General features: G+C 33.8%; 1 pseudogene across 1 annotated transcript; it reads left to right on the top strand.

The window, feature by feature from the left end:
* Window positions 1-11,673: 11,673 nt before the first annotated feature.
* LOC149186825 (beta-carotene hydroxylase 2, chloroplastic-like) lies at window positions 11,674-14,606 on the top strand (annotated as a pseudogene). The gene is made up of 7 exons (XR_016255720.1): window positions 11,674-12,312; window positions 12,556-12,615; window positions 12,700-12,771; window positions 12,946-13,080; window positions 13,281-13,406; window positions 13,535-13,591; window positions 13,713-14,606. The product of XR_016255720.1 is annotated as a beta-carotene hydroxylase 2, chloroplastic-like (transcript).
* The last annotated feature ends 989 nt before the right edge of the window (window positions 14,607-15,595 follow it).

The following is a 15,595-nucleotide window of genomic DNA, read 5'->3' as shown; positions in this document are numbered from 1 at the left end:
AGTTTAAATGTTATGTGTGATGGATTTTAGAAGAAAAGGAAATGTAAATGATCATATACTCAGAGAGAATATTTAATCATTTGCAAGAGGAAATCATTAAAACTATGTTTTAATGATCAACATAATATAACTAAATTATAACAGAAACCTAATGCAATTTAACTTTCAAGAGGAAATAGTAGAAGCAAACAGCTCTGTAACTTAGTCTCTTAATTAAATTACAATTCACAGTGAATTAAAAATGAAATTGATACTCAATTAAGGTTTTTAATTGGATAATTGTCTATAAGATAAATTATATGAAGAAAACAATTATGATAAACAAAGGAAGAACTCACTAGAAGACAAACCATGTGCAGATAACTCAGAATCCTTTATTGACATTAAAAAAGCTCCAGCTTAGTACAATTCTATTCAAAAATACTAATTCGAAGGTGAAACCCTTAATTCTTTATCAGAATGAGGTATTTATACAAAAAAAGTTTTACAATTAATGCCTCATTGACTAGGCATGCTAAAATATCTAAAACTAAAACAGAATTGAAGGATTCGATCTAGGAAGAATGCATATGCTTTCTGGCCCTATTCTAATGGAATATGTTGCTAAGTCGCCTCTTTTTCTGGATACGCTGGCAACTGACTATTGTGTTGTAGTGATGTGCTGGAGGTGCCGGAATAATATGCTCGCAGGATTTATTCATTTTGATATTCTTTCAATTTCTCCCAACGTTCTGAATTTGGAATTGTTACCTTTATAGTCTTTCGGTAGATTTCATCTACCTCAGTGTGTTTAGTAAAGGTAGGTTTTACTGGAAAAACATGCCGAATCTCATTTTGAATAAAACAAATATTTTCAACTGCTTCATACAAAGCTCTGCCAGTGATTGATCCTTTGATTGAAGATGATGCGGAAATGGAGGTTCTCATCTTTTCCTACAATCTTTGAATATAATCTGTTCTGTCCATCAACTTGTCATTCAACACAAAAATAGAAGGCAGTCCTTTCTTAATCAATGCATCAATTCTTGACAGAAACCTGTTAATGCCAAATTCTAGAGTGTGGCATTTTTCTTCTAGTTGTGTTACTAAGTTCTTCTTAGTAAGAACCTTTTTTACTTCAAGGATTGTTTCAGTTCTGTCTTCTACTCCCAATTCTTCCAGCTCATATTTATCCTTGGAATTTAGAAATCTAATGATTCTGTTTGCTGTTGCAGGAATTGTTCTACCAATTCTTTCTGTTCAAACATAATCTGGATGCAGGGCCAAATTTATTTCATTTCATTGATGATGTTATCCCAAATGATTTCTTTAACATGAGCAAGGGGAGTGCCAATAGCATTTTCATTTGCTGACTTCTTCCAAATCTCAATATGAGTTTGGGCTCTCTGGAGTTCAATTGAATGATTGGTGTCATACCTACTTTTAATGTCTTCCAGCTACTTCACTTTTTTCTCCAACTTTTGGATTTCTTCGGATTGAAGTGTCATATTCTGAACTGCTTGGGATAGTTCTATAGCATCTACTTTAGTGACTGTGGTAGGTATAGCTAAAGGAATAACAACGATTGGAAGTGCTTATAGAGGAACAACTGATTTCTTTGGCTTCTTCAATGAGTCTTTATATTTGGATTTCCATCTGTCTTATTTGTGAATTTTTCTCAATAATGAGCTTCATCATATCTGCCTTCTGGTTCTCTATCTCATTCATTTCCTTAGCCAAATGATCTTTAGTTGCTAGGAGTTTGAGTTGTTTCCTTAATGCAACAATGTTTGCATTCTTCTTTTTGATTAATTCCTCTGCAACTTTAACATTTACAGGGTCTTAACCCAATCTCATTACGAGGTCTTCTAGTGTTTTAATCCTAGAGTCTTTGGCATGAGAAGAAATATTCTCCATGTCGAGTTGTGATCGAATGGTGGAAAATTTGGCCTGCAATCTAGACAATGGCATGGAAGTATTATTAGCAAAGGAAAATATCATCTCTCCTGACTGTTTGTGCATTTCCGTTTGATCAATTAAATGCACATCCTTAATATCAAACTCAAGAGTGGCTTTCTTTTAATCTGCCTCTCCATTAGGCTGAGGTACTTGAGCTTGGAGAAATGCCATGTGCATTCTTCCTTTCTTTGAATCAAAGGCAGTTAACAATTTGCTCTGTGTGGTAGATGTCTGCTTCTAGAATTGATTATAGATATTGATTTTTAAAGCTTCATTCTTTAGCTTGATTTCTTTGTAGATATCCATTGTACTTTTCTTAGGCTCGCTTGATGAAGATGCTTCTTTTTGTGTGATCTGCAACTGCTGATTTTGAGAAGGTGTTGAAGTATTAGGAGGATTTATTGATTGCTCTTCTCCTAATGTAGTTTTAGGAATTTCCTGTGAAGTGTTAGGCTGTTGCTGTTTTGAATCTTTGCTAAGGTTCAACCTTGAACTGAGTTTTTCTTTTTTCCTATACATAAGTTTAAAACCTGAGATGATGATGTCAGCGTCCATGGGAGACACTTCCTCTTTGTTTCTCTTTGATGTCTTCTTTTCTTGCAGGGAAGGGGTATGCACTGCATAAGTAGACACCTGTTGCTCTTTTAATTCTTGTGGAGTATTTTGTAGCCACTCTGTTTGATTTTTGTATTGTTCAATCTCTAGCCTTGTTGTATGAAAGTAAGGTGTAGATTTGGTGTCTACCATTAACTTAGAAATGATCCCTAATGGGTCATAAGACCAAGTAAAACTTAAATCAAATTTCATGGTTTTCAATATCTTCTCTGCTTCTTCTCCTGCTGCCCTGCTATTACAAATAAACTGACCAACCTGTGTCTTTATTCTGAATTGTGATTTCTTTTTGGTAGATGTCAAGTGAATCTAGTCCATGTTTATCATCTATCTGATATATTCAAGTGTAAAATCCTCATTGGGAGGTATTTAGGTAGCTCAAAAGGTGGTAGTTCACAACCAAAAACTCTAATCTCAGTGTAGTTCTCATAGAGATACCAATCTCTAGTCTGTGCCTGTTGTGTAAGCTACAAAATTTTCTAAATTTCTTCACTTATTTTGATCTCGGTGTTGCCACTCAAAAGATTCATGGTAGGATGAACAAACATGTCTATGAATTGTTTAAATGAATATTCATTTTTTTTTTCCTGACCATGGTAGTCCAAAATATTACTGACTGATGTTCTCCTTTATCATCTAACTTATACAATAACATATTTATATGATCTCCTTAGAAGTATATGAACATGTAGATTAGAACAAAAGTATATTTAAAAACCTCTTGAGTATCAAAGTTCACAAACTGTTGGTGGATGGACTCTGCTAAAAACTGACTGAAATTAAACACAATGGTGGATTGGGCATCATTAGAAAAGATTGACAGGAATCCAATAATGGCATCATTGACCCATTCATCAGAGTAATAGCCAAGTAAGTAAGAAATTAGAGTGATAATTTTCTTGGCTCTTTCTAGAAAAATGGATGAAGGATAGGGAGGATTCTTTTTAGGCATGGGGGCATCTTTTGAAAGGAATAACTCCAGGGTTTCAGTTCTCTTGGTAAAATCCAGTTTTTGATATAATTCAACTAAGGCTTCATGAGAAAATGGAGTGGTATATTTGACAGTTGGAGCTTGCATCATCTGGTCAATGGATTCATGGGTTATAGTAAATAGAATTTGGCCCTAAGGATTGGAAATGGCTCTTTGATCTGGGAGGTAAGAAGCTTGACATCTTTTGATAAAATCTGGAGCACTGAAGGTGAGAGGAAAGATGTAATAGGGAAGGTTTTATTTCCATAGTTGAAGTTCATCAGTTTGGTCGACATAGTTATCTTCTAGCCAACAGTATAATTCAAAAATATCAATATCACAATTGCTTTTGTGAATCATATAGTCTCTATCAGTTAAAGGCGTATGGTGAATGTCAACAGAGGGAAAAATGAGAGGGTTAACATCTTCCTATGTTTTCTTTTGTTTAGGAGGCATACTGACAGTAATATGACAATGGATTTTAAATTATAAACAGAAGAACATGGGTTTATAATGGAAAGAAGGTTCTCTGATCAATATATGAAGATGGGAAGTGTATATGTAAACTTGGGCACTGCTCGGATAGGCGGTGGTGCTTTAAGAATCAATGGAATACCTACGTCTGAAGATTGACAGTAATTCAAGCTCTACAGACTATGGAATGAAAACAGGAAGTTCAGGGAGGGTTTGAAATGAGTTTATAACAAAATATTTTAATCGTTGATGGCACAGGGTTAACAGGCGATTGAAATAAATGGATAATGGGAATATGGAGGGAGGTGATTTAATTCGTCAATGGTAGGCTACGTGGCAATGGCGGGATGACAGAGTAATCAGAAGTCAATGGTAAGTTGTTTTGAGGAAACAACTTTCGGAGGGGGGTTGAGGCTATTTACGGTTTTGATGGAGGGGGGTCCGAAATCCTGCGATGGTGACATGTAGTGGGCGGGTGGTATGGTAATACAACTCATTTTGGACCCCCCTGCTGATAAAGGTTAGACGACGAAGGGGGTTTGAAATCATATAAGAAGCGTTGAATTAAAATTAATGGTCGGGGATAAACAGGAATATAGCCAACATTTAATGGTGGGGCCTGAAATCACGTTAAAACTTTTAGTCCAATGTTTACATGAATCGGGATATATGGGGTAAAATGATATGTGTCAGGAATATAACTTAGGAAAGTTATATGGTAGGGAGGTAGGGAATGAAATATAATGTGTCGGGAATGAAGTGTTGGGAATTAAGACTTAGGATAAAAAGTATGAGGGGAGTGTGTAATGAAGGAGTGAATTAGGGAAATGAATATGTAGGGGATTATAATGTAAGGAGGGGATTTTTAATGTAAGAATGGGAACATGACCTCCTTTGATAAATTCTTTTGCACATGCAACATAGGATCAACATGATGATGGTGTATTTGAGCTAGCAACCTTATGCATTCCAAAACTTTTAAATGAATTTTTTTTCCTTTTTCTTTTAGCTTCCCTAACATTTTATTCTGCCTTCTTTGTTTAAAGCAACTAACACCTAACATTTTATTGATATGGATGCGTATCATAATCAATTTTTCCTAACATTTTTTAAACAAATTTTTATTTCTTTTGCATCCATATCCTACCTTAACATTTTCAAAATTTATATATCTAATATACTAGCTTATCAAAACTAGATATGTTACAACACATCCCTTTGGCTCTTAGGGCTTTTTCATTGTCCTTTTATGAATTTTTTAGCCTATGGGCATGAGTTTTACAAGTGCCCTATTCGAAAACAAATACGAAACCTGAATGTCATGTTTTCAAAATCTAATGGTTGAGTCCACTTGAAATCCTTGTGAGTCAAATGAATGGAATTTGGTATACCTTTGCTAAGGTCCATCTCTACACAAATCCTGGAAAAGGTAAAATTACTTTTTTTTAGTTCTTTCTAGATCCATCTTCAAAAACTTTCCCAATGAATTTCCAATGCCTTCTAACACTTGATGGTCCTAGAAAGGTAGAGGGAGATTGTGTAGTCTCACCCATACCGGAATTTTTGTAACCACCATTGATGTAACATTGAACCTAGGAAACCATGGAGTTGTGAAGAGTCTCGCTCTACCCCAAAACCATGCCCACTCATTTAGATCAAATTCCAGAACTTTTTGTGTATGGAATAGTACAACAACAAAAAACCCTTGGACCACAAATAAATATCACAATTTGGGGTCCAATTGGTGAATACCCACTAATGTAGATCCATTTAAGTCAAAAACCATTGAATCTACAAATAACTACTCTAGATTGGAGGACAATCAAAACACCACTTACCTCTAGTGGATTTATTTAGATGAACTATGCATATTTTCTTGCAATGCATCCTTGAAAGATCGAGATCCACTAGTGTCTGTGGATGAAATAACTTCCTTATATGATGTGGATCTATTGGGGTTTATGGAATTCTAGCCACCACCTCGCAACCTCAAATTTTAAGATAATGGTGGAATCCCATACAATTCCATATCCCTTCAAAGTTTTTGAATCCTGTAGCAATCTCCCCTCAAATACTAAGCTTTGATAAAGAGCTACAATGCCAAAGGTTTTCTAGATATTGTCTTTAATATTTTCGATCAAATATGAGCCCTTGGTCTAAAGAATGGTGGTTTTCCCTTTGAGATTATTTAAAAAAATCTGAAGAGAAAAAACCTTCTTCCTCCTTCATTCTTTTGATTAGATATATGGATATTCCTTATGCCCACACCAACAAAGGCAGCAAAGGACTTTTCCAAACCATATATGCTCTAATCTGTGGGAAGGAGGACAAAATAACTTGAAAGAAATGTTGATCAAATAGTGGGAGCCCCCATTTATAAATACAACCCATTTTCATGTCATCAACAATGGAAAACTATAGAGCGGAAGGGATCTATGGAAAATCCTCAGCCTAGAGTCACCTTAAACTATTGCGTTCCAAGAGTGACCAACTCGAGAGAGAAATTGACAGTTGCAACCCTTATTTATCTAGGGAACCCCATCCATAATTCGATGTCCATTTTCCCATATCTAAAATCAAGATCTGTGCAAGATCTGAATCTTGAAAAATGTTGTGATTAAAATCCCCACTCCTCAACTCTCCATCCAAACCAGCATCGACCTCTTTGGTGGCGATGAGATGCTTCGACCTGAATAAAATAGTGAAATTGAAACTTACATGCCTCTCCCTTGTCCAAACCCCTTAGTTTCATTGGTTAGAATTTATTTCACAAGATGGCGACAAATTTGTGTTTTAGGTGATTATCTTAAGGAGGTAGATTGACATTGGTTAAATAAGTTTTGGAAGGAATCACTATTTATTGGTTGTCTTTGACACATATTCCAAAAGGGTTATTAGAATTCAAATTAGAAGAAAATGATTTACTTCTTTTTGGACTAGGAAGAGAGAAAAGGAGTGGATTTGAATGCTGAAATGGAGCCAAATTTCAAGGAATAAAGAGGTAGGTGGATGGGGACTTATTAATTTTTATTTATTTGGTCAAGTATTCGTAGCAAGGGGTTTATGGAGAATGATTCATAGTGAAGGCCTATGGGGGAGAGAAAAGATAGGAAAATATATGGGACTAGGATCAATAAAAGATTGGAAAAGGGGTGAGAGATATTCTTATAGAGGAGCTTTAGTAATTTGGAAAGTTTTGGTAAAGGTATTCCCTTTGGTCGCAAAATGGTTGGCCTAGAAAGTAGGCAAATGAAATAAGGTTAATATTGGTGAATATCCCTAAATATAATGTTTTAAGAATTAAATAATTTCAAACTCTTTGATACATTCCCTTCATAATCAAGAAATTTTTAGCTTAGTAGATTCAAATAATTTAGGTTTGAATACTTAGTGGCAACAATGCTAGAAAAGTGAATATGACCTAAATCTACAAGGAGAATGTGCTCAAGAATGTAATAAATAACCTATCGAACCAAAACAAAATGCTTTAAAACTCAATGATCAAGAAGATTCATTGAAGTGGTATGAGAACAAAGGATCATGGGAATACATAGCTAAAGTAGGATATGTAGCTAGAATAAGGGAGGAAGAAGAAGGGAAGAAAAAATAGTGGTGGAAAAATGTGGAAACTAAATATTCCTCTCAAAACTAAGAAATTTTTGGGTTGGAAATGTCAAACAAAATCCAACTTTGTACAACATTTAGAAGGGAAGTACATGGACTTAGAAGATACATTGTGTGGAAAAACAATGTGAAAATTGTGGACCATTTATATCCTTTGTTGATATGTAGAGAGGTTTGGAGTGAAGCAATAAATCTGTCAATTGAAAAAAAATGATTGAAGAAGAGAATCCTTATTAGCATACTTTGAAAGTTGGTGTAAGGATAAGACACTAGCTTCTCATAGGGAATTGCCATGTTTTGTAGTGTGGGGGCTTTGGCTTGCTAGAAACAAACATAATGCTCCAAGATATACTCTTACTCAAATAAAATCAAATTAGATGTGGCTATGGATGGTCATAGAAACTTTAAAAAGTGAAACCTCTAAGAATTTAAAGGCCCTAATGTTGAAATTGTAGCAAAAAAGGTTTCATTTGACAAGTGCCTTAGTCAAATGGACAAAATTCATTTTTCCACATCAACAGGATGACTTGGATTGCGATTAGCTAGAGTGACATGGCCTTGTCTAATAGTTAAGTCAACAAATTTGAGTTTGTAGGCTAGAAATAGAGTTGTGCATAAGTTGATTGGTAAGATCTAGCAATCTAGTTGAGTTATTGTTAGTTGAATGCAAATAGCTAGGCTCTAATAAGTAGTTAAGTCAGTTGAAGGTTAGTTGAGTAGTTATGAGTGTTGTTAACTCATTGATCTCTTGCTTAACTAGTCAATTAACTAAAAATAGACCCAATCATGCATGGAATTCGAATTGCCTAGTTGAGTGGATGAAAAAGGCACATTTGTATTTAGAATTGTGTACTGTTAAGTGTACAATGATTTTTCACTGAGCAGGAGATCAATTCCCCTTGGATTTGTGCAAGGAAATAGGGAAATTACCTATTATTTAGGAGCTTAATTCCTATAGGAAGAAGCCATATTGAAATATGGTATTTATAATTCTAATCATAAAAGATTTTAGAGGTAAGAATAAGGTTTTTAGAAAAAAAAAATATTGTTATGATATTTATAGAGAATTTAATAAATTGGACAAATTATCTAAGAAAACATTATAGAAGGAACACTCTCTAACTGAGAATTTATGGGTGAAGTTGCCGTTCTAAAATTTGTTTACATTGAATTCAATAAAATATATAAATAACAAAATTGGTTTTGATGTCATTATCAAGTCTTAATCTAAATGTTTGAGTTTTAGCCAAACCCCAAAAAAAAAAAAAAAAAAAAATTGACCATATATGAAGATATATAATCTTTTCAAAAAAAAAGAAATATGAAAAGATTGTATTATATGTGAATGCATATAAGTTAAATAATTTACTCATATAAGTTAATAAAATAAAATAAAAATGTATAATATTTTTTAGAAAGAAATATTGTGAATTTCCAAAACACTTTGGGATAAAACAATATATTACTTTTATAACATTAAGAATATAAAAAACACTTTCTTTTAAATTATCTATTTTATACTCACATTCTATCTAATTTTCAAAATATTTATCACATTACCAATCTTCTTTACCTTTTAAGTAACAAAACTATGATGAATTGGGGACACTTCTTTCATGTTTTTTGAGCATAGAAAACAAAATGTTGAAGAATTATGAGTAATTTATTACCTCCTTAAATAACAAAACTATGATGAATTGGGAACACTTCTTTCATGTTTTTTGAGCATAGAAAACAAGATGTTGAAGAATTCTGAGCAACCTATTACCTACTTAAATAGACCATATCTATCTTAGTGGACATTAATCATCATCATTATCATCATGAAATAAATTTTATAGCTAGTTTTTTTTAAGGCAGCAAAATCTACCATAACTCATTCTCAAATGATAATGAGGACAATCATCATCTTTTGTTATTCATGAATGCTAGTTTACTAATTACCCTCACCCTTATTCAAAGAAAACTACACCACCTCAAATAACTCATACCACATACCTTTCGGTCTTGAACTCTTAACATATTTCATTATGTCTCATAAAGTTGAACTCTCAACCAATAAAATACAAATCTTATTCCTTAACCATATAAATTAAAAGTAATCTAAGGAGGCAACATTTTCACCTCAAAAAGAATGAAAAATCTGGCACTTCTGATGAAATACAACATAATTTTTTGGAAAACAACTGTCAAACTTTAGAATTTTGGGGACCCCAAGGATTTTTTATGGCCTTGAATCCATTTCCACAATTAAAAAAACAATCCCACAATCAAATTTCTTGAAAAAACGCCAAGAGTTCTTGATGGTGTTGAACCCATTTCCATTAAAAAAAATCCCACAATCAAATTTCTTAAAAAAAAACCAAATTCTAACAAAATGTTCTTCATCTAGATGTAATCATCACCTCATTAAACAACACTATAAATTAGTATATTATCATATGAAAATTTCAACGTAATTATTAAATGAAGTAAAAATACTATTATATACTTAAGTAAACTAACTATAATCATATTCCTTATGATGAGTAGATGATGAGATCATCACCTCATTAAACAACACCATAAATTAGTATATTATCATATGAAAATTTCAAGGTAATTATTAAATGAAGTAAAAATACTATTATATACTTAAGTAAACTAACTATAATCATATTCCTTATGATGAGTAGATGATGAGATCATCACCTCATTAAACAACACCATAAATTAGTATATTATCATATGAAAATTTCAAGGTAATTATTAAATGAAGTAAAAATACTATTATATACTTAAGTAAACTAACTATAATCATATTCCTTATGATGAGTAGATGATGAGATCATCACCTCATTAAACAACATCATAAATTAGTATATTATCATATGAAAAATTCAAGGTAATTATTAAATGAAGTAAAAATACTATTATATACTTAAGTAAACTAACTATAATCATATTCTTTATGATGAGTCAATGATGATTCTTAGTCTTGACTCCAAACATCGACAAATTAAATATGAAAACCGTAGAATATCTGAATTTAGTTTCTCAAAAACCACACCACAGAAATCTACAAACCATTATAATCATATTCCTAAATTACTATTAAAATAAAAACTAATTTAATTTAAACAAATTAAATTTTATACTTTTTAATTCGAAATGCATAAAAAAAAATACGTCACTTCAGGACTTCATTATAAAGTCAAACAAGAAGTAAAAATACAATTATATACTCAAGTAAACTGACTAGAATCATATTACTAAATTACTATTAAAATAAGGACTTGTTTGATTTAAACATATATTAAATTTTATATTTTTAATTCAAAATGTATAAATAAATTATGTCACTTAAGTACTTCATTATAAAGTCAACAAGGGGAAAAGGTATTTAAATAGATATAAACCAACAAACTATACATCCATTGAAAACATAAATAGAAACTTAAAATATATAAATATAATAATAATGAATTCTAATTAGTTAACATTGTCAGAACAAATATTAAAATGAAAGGAAAGGTACATCGCCGACACGCTAACCTAACTGCAAGCCGAAATAGAACGTCTCATACGAAAAAAATATTAAGGATGATGGTCCACCGCTTTTAAAAATTAAGGATCATGGTAGAACATGGTCTATTCACCCTTACCATAACGACAAATAATTAGTGACATTCTATTTGTTCTATGTCCCCGCTACCGCAATTATTAATCTCAGATTGACTCCACTATAGCAATTATTAACCGCAGAAGAAATCCCTATATTAATAGTTTTTATTATTAATAATTACAATGTTTATGAGTAATAATAACTATTCCACGTATGCCCATCCTTGTTACACGTGTCAAATGCCTAGGCCAATCTCGTGCAGTGTTTGATCTGACCACGTGCCACGTGTCAATTGAGGAAGGTTTTCATACTTTACCGACTATATAATTTTTTATAGTCATAGGAGATGTTTTAACTGCCTTTTGGGAAAGTGACGGGACCTTTTTGTTGGTCAATAGCTATGGTATATAAAATTCTTTAAATAATTTTATACATGACGTGTAAAATTATTATACACATGTTCGCGATATCAGGGAATGTGAAGGGATCGTGGTTCCCTGAGATCGTTCTCTTAGAATCTTGGGAAAGTGTTCGCAGGTGTCTACGAGCTTACCGAACAGGTTCCAGGTTCGAATTCGGGGAAGAGCACAGAGCCCATCTGCAGTACTGACGCGAATAAACAGAAATGTGGAGTAATTCATCTCCATGCTGATTGTCGATGTGCGATTCGACCATCTTACCTTTTATTGCGCCCACCAAAGCAGCTGCACCACCACCAGGCAGGGCGTTTTCTCGTTATTATCTTGCGTTTGCCAGAGCTTCGTCAGTTAACAGAAATGGGCTGAGTTCTGGTCGCGCTTTTTCTGAATTCCGTGGGAGAAGGAAAGTGCTGCCTCTGTTCTCGGCGTTGAATGAAAATGCCCAACAGCAAGAGACAGAACCAGAATCCATCGAAGATGAGGATTCTGTTACTGAATTTGCAGATTCTTTAAGAAGTAGAGTTTATGAGAATGAAAGGCAGTGGGATAAAAGAGCTGCCAGGAGAAAGGCTGAACGCCACGCCTACTTCTTTGCTGCCATCGCTTCCAGCGTTGGGATTACTAGCATGGCTGCTGCGGCTGTTTACTACCGATTTGTTTGGCAGATGCAGGTTTACACTTCAATTCTCAGCCCCAACTATCACTTTTCCCATCTTTTGAATACTTCCACTTACAGTTATCATAATAGTATGTTAGTTATTTAACCTCCAGGTGGATATCAGACCCATTTAGATGGGTATGTGCTTGTGGATATAAATTCTCAGTAGTCTGTGACTTTCTTGTCTTTATGCTCATATGTATGAGATGACATGGGTATATTTCCTTGCTTGTTCTCTGATGAAATTTGTATGCAGGGTGCAGAGGTTCCCTACACAGAGATGTTTGGCACATTTTCATTAGCAGTGGGAGCCACGGTATGTGCAAGTTCTCTACTTGAGCTATTGGTATTAGATTTGGAACTAGTTATTCAAATAATGACTCTAAATGTTCTTGTATAGGTTGGAATGGAATATTGGGCTCGCTAGGCTCATCGAGCTCTCTGGCATGCCTCGTTGTGGTATATGCATGAGGTATAACTACAGTTTACAGAAATGTGGACCAAGAATTAATTATTTAAAAGAACAACCCATGTGTAACATAGCAGATATGTTTTGCACTATGCAGTCCCCTTTTGTTCCATTGATTACAGGACTGTTGAGATGTTAGTTTTACATTGTAATTGACAATCCAATTTCTTTGGGCAGTCTCATCACAGGCCAAGGGAGGGGCCTTTTGAGTTGAATGATGTGTTTGTCATCATCAACGCTGTTCCGGCCATTGCACTAGTGGCTTATGGATTCTTTCACAAAGGCTTTGTGCCAGGCCTTTGTTTTGGTGCTGTAAGTACTGGCCTCTGTTTTGACTGTTGCTACCATTGAAATTCACAGAAGTACTAAATTGACAGTATTCTTTAAAGAATGATGTGATCACTGTAAATTTAAACCAAGTTTGACTTAACAGCCATGTCAAGGTGATTTTCAACACCAGTATGTTAGTCACTCTATTATCAACCTACCGTGCATTTTGAAAAATTCCTCAGGGGCTTGGTATCACCGTTTTTGGGATGGCATATATGTTTGTCCATGATGGTCTTGTTCATCGCCGCTTTCCTGTTGGGCCTATTGCTGATGTTCCATATCTTCTTAAGGTAGCAGCTGCACATCAGGTTTGTTCCTAGATTCCTTATAAAGTTAACATAGATCTATAGATCGTTTCATCCATCTGTGACTTCCACATTGATTTCTTTACAGTAACTAATGAATCTCATACAGATTTGTTTAAATGCCATTGCAGCTTCATCACGCAGACAAGTTTAATGGTGTACCATATGGTCTTTTCCTTGGACCAAAAGTGAGTTTGCTTCTTCCCTTATAACTGTTTGTAGCTTTGTATTTCAAATGTGTTTAGAGTTATTCATGCGAGATCTTAGGCGAATATATATTGATAGTTTATTGATTTTTGAGTTTCACAGGAACTGGAAGAGGAGGTTGGAGGCCGTGAAGAGCTAGAGAAATTGTATAATAGTAAAATAAAGGGCCTCCAAAAGCTTCAGTGAAGGCTCTGACTTTCCTGCTTGTGTTATTTGGCACAAATTTTCCCATTTTATATCTACGTTCATAGGCAACTCCAATTTCCTTGAGAGGTAAATTTGTACACACTATGAGAGTAACCTTTGGCATGCAAATTAGTATTTGAGACGAGAGTCTTAAAAAAATAGGGGATTTTATGTTGTCAAAGGGGATCCTTGACATAAGGGTTCTAGAGCAATCCTAATCATCTAGCTCATGCAGATAAGAAAAATCCCCTGCATGTATACTACATTAAATGTATTTTTAGCAGATCACATAATGGTCCACTCCCTGTTTGCAGGGTTTGTAAACTTTGGTTGAACAGGCAATAACCAGTTCTGAAATAATGCCAGTGTATTACTAATGAGGATTTTGTTGTAAAAACCCTTTTTAAAATCAAATCACACATCAGAAGAAAACGTTGCAGGCTGCAGCCTGTTTGGAAAGGACTTTTGGCTTTTTTTGTATCAGGAATAAGGGTAGCAGATCAAATTATTCATTATGCTTGGTTTGTTGAAACTAGCAATAAGTTTAGAAATTATATTCATCATGAAATCCAAGTCATTGATATTGAAGATGACAGATGAGCATTGGATTGATGAGATATTGATGTCCATACTCGGTTTCATGTAGACCTAAAAATTTGCTTTTATTTTGGATATTGGCATGTATGGTTCACATGTTAGAATTTGTACCCCAAAATTTCGAAAAGGTGCTTTTGAGAGACCAGAGATGATCCTGTACAGATGATACTACAGCGTTCTCTTTATCTAATAGAAACTATGTTTATCCTTTCATGTGGCTACTTCTTCTACTCCAAGCAACTCTTTCTTGTGCATCTCTTAAATTCAGATTTTTATCTCTGTTAGTTGCTGCATGGCAGTCTATATATTTGATTCTATTGACATCAGAATGCAAGTTCCAGTTCCAGTACAGGGAAAAGATGGTTATGATTTATCTCAACCTTTACCAAGTACAAGTACAGGGAAAAGATGGTTATGATTTATCTCAACCTTTACCAGGAGGCTTTGTAAATAGGTCGCAACCTACCATGTGATCATGCACATTAAAGGTGTTAACGTTTCCATTTTTAAAGAAAGAAAAGTGGGATCTTGTCTGCGTAGTACATCTTATAGTAGAGCCCTTATCAATCATTCCGTGCACTATCTTTCTCTCGAGTGCTGAGAAGGCAATGACTTCTTCAGTTGTGATGGTTCTCTAATCTCTCGAGTGCTGAGAAGGCAATGACTGATGGTTTTCTCATCATTGAAAATTGGTTGGATGGTTTTCTCATCATTGAAAATTGGTTGGATGTATTGAAAATTGGTTGGATGTATATGGAGTTTATTTTAAATTGGTTATGAATTAGTATAGATTTATTTTAAATACAGATTTAATTGAGCTTAGAGGGATCTAATTTTTTTCAGTATAGATTTATTTAAATACGGATTTAATATGAGCTTAGAGGGATCTAATTTTTTCACTTGCAATTTTTTTTATGGGTCTACATCATTTAAATGTTTTGTATAGTTATTTAACTTTTTTTATTTTTAGATTTTTTAAAATGTTTATTTTGACCAACATGAGCAAAATTTCAACTTTGATGATGAACAGAGAGAGTTACACATCATACTAGAGTTACACATTATACTAGGCTGTAAAATAAGCTTCTCTACTCAATAAACATATACCCCTATAACATAGCAATATCCATTAAAAACTATTACAGTAACCATATTCCTACATCTGTGAAAAGACATCATAAAAAGATTATTCTAAAATAACC

Source organism: Pinus tabuliformis, chromosome 3_1 (genome assembly GCF_031772625.1).
Source record: "Pinus tabuliformis cultivar Carrire ecotype Pingquan chromosome 3_1, CPIR1, whole genome shotgun sequence".
Lineage (NCBI taxonomy): Eukaryota > Viridiplantae > Streptophyta > Pinopsida > Pinales > Pinaceae > Pinus > Pinus tabuliformis.
This window is presented reverse-complemented; position numbering and strand designations above follow the sequence as displayed.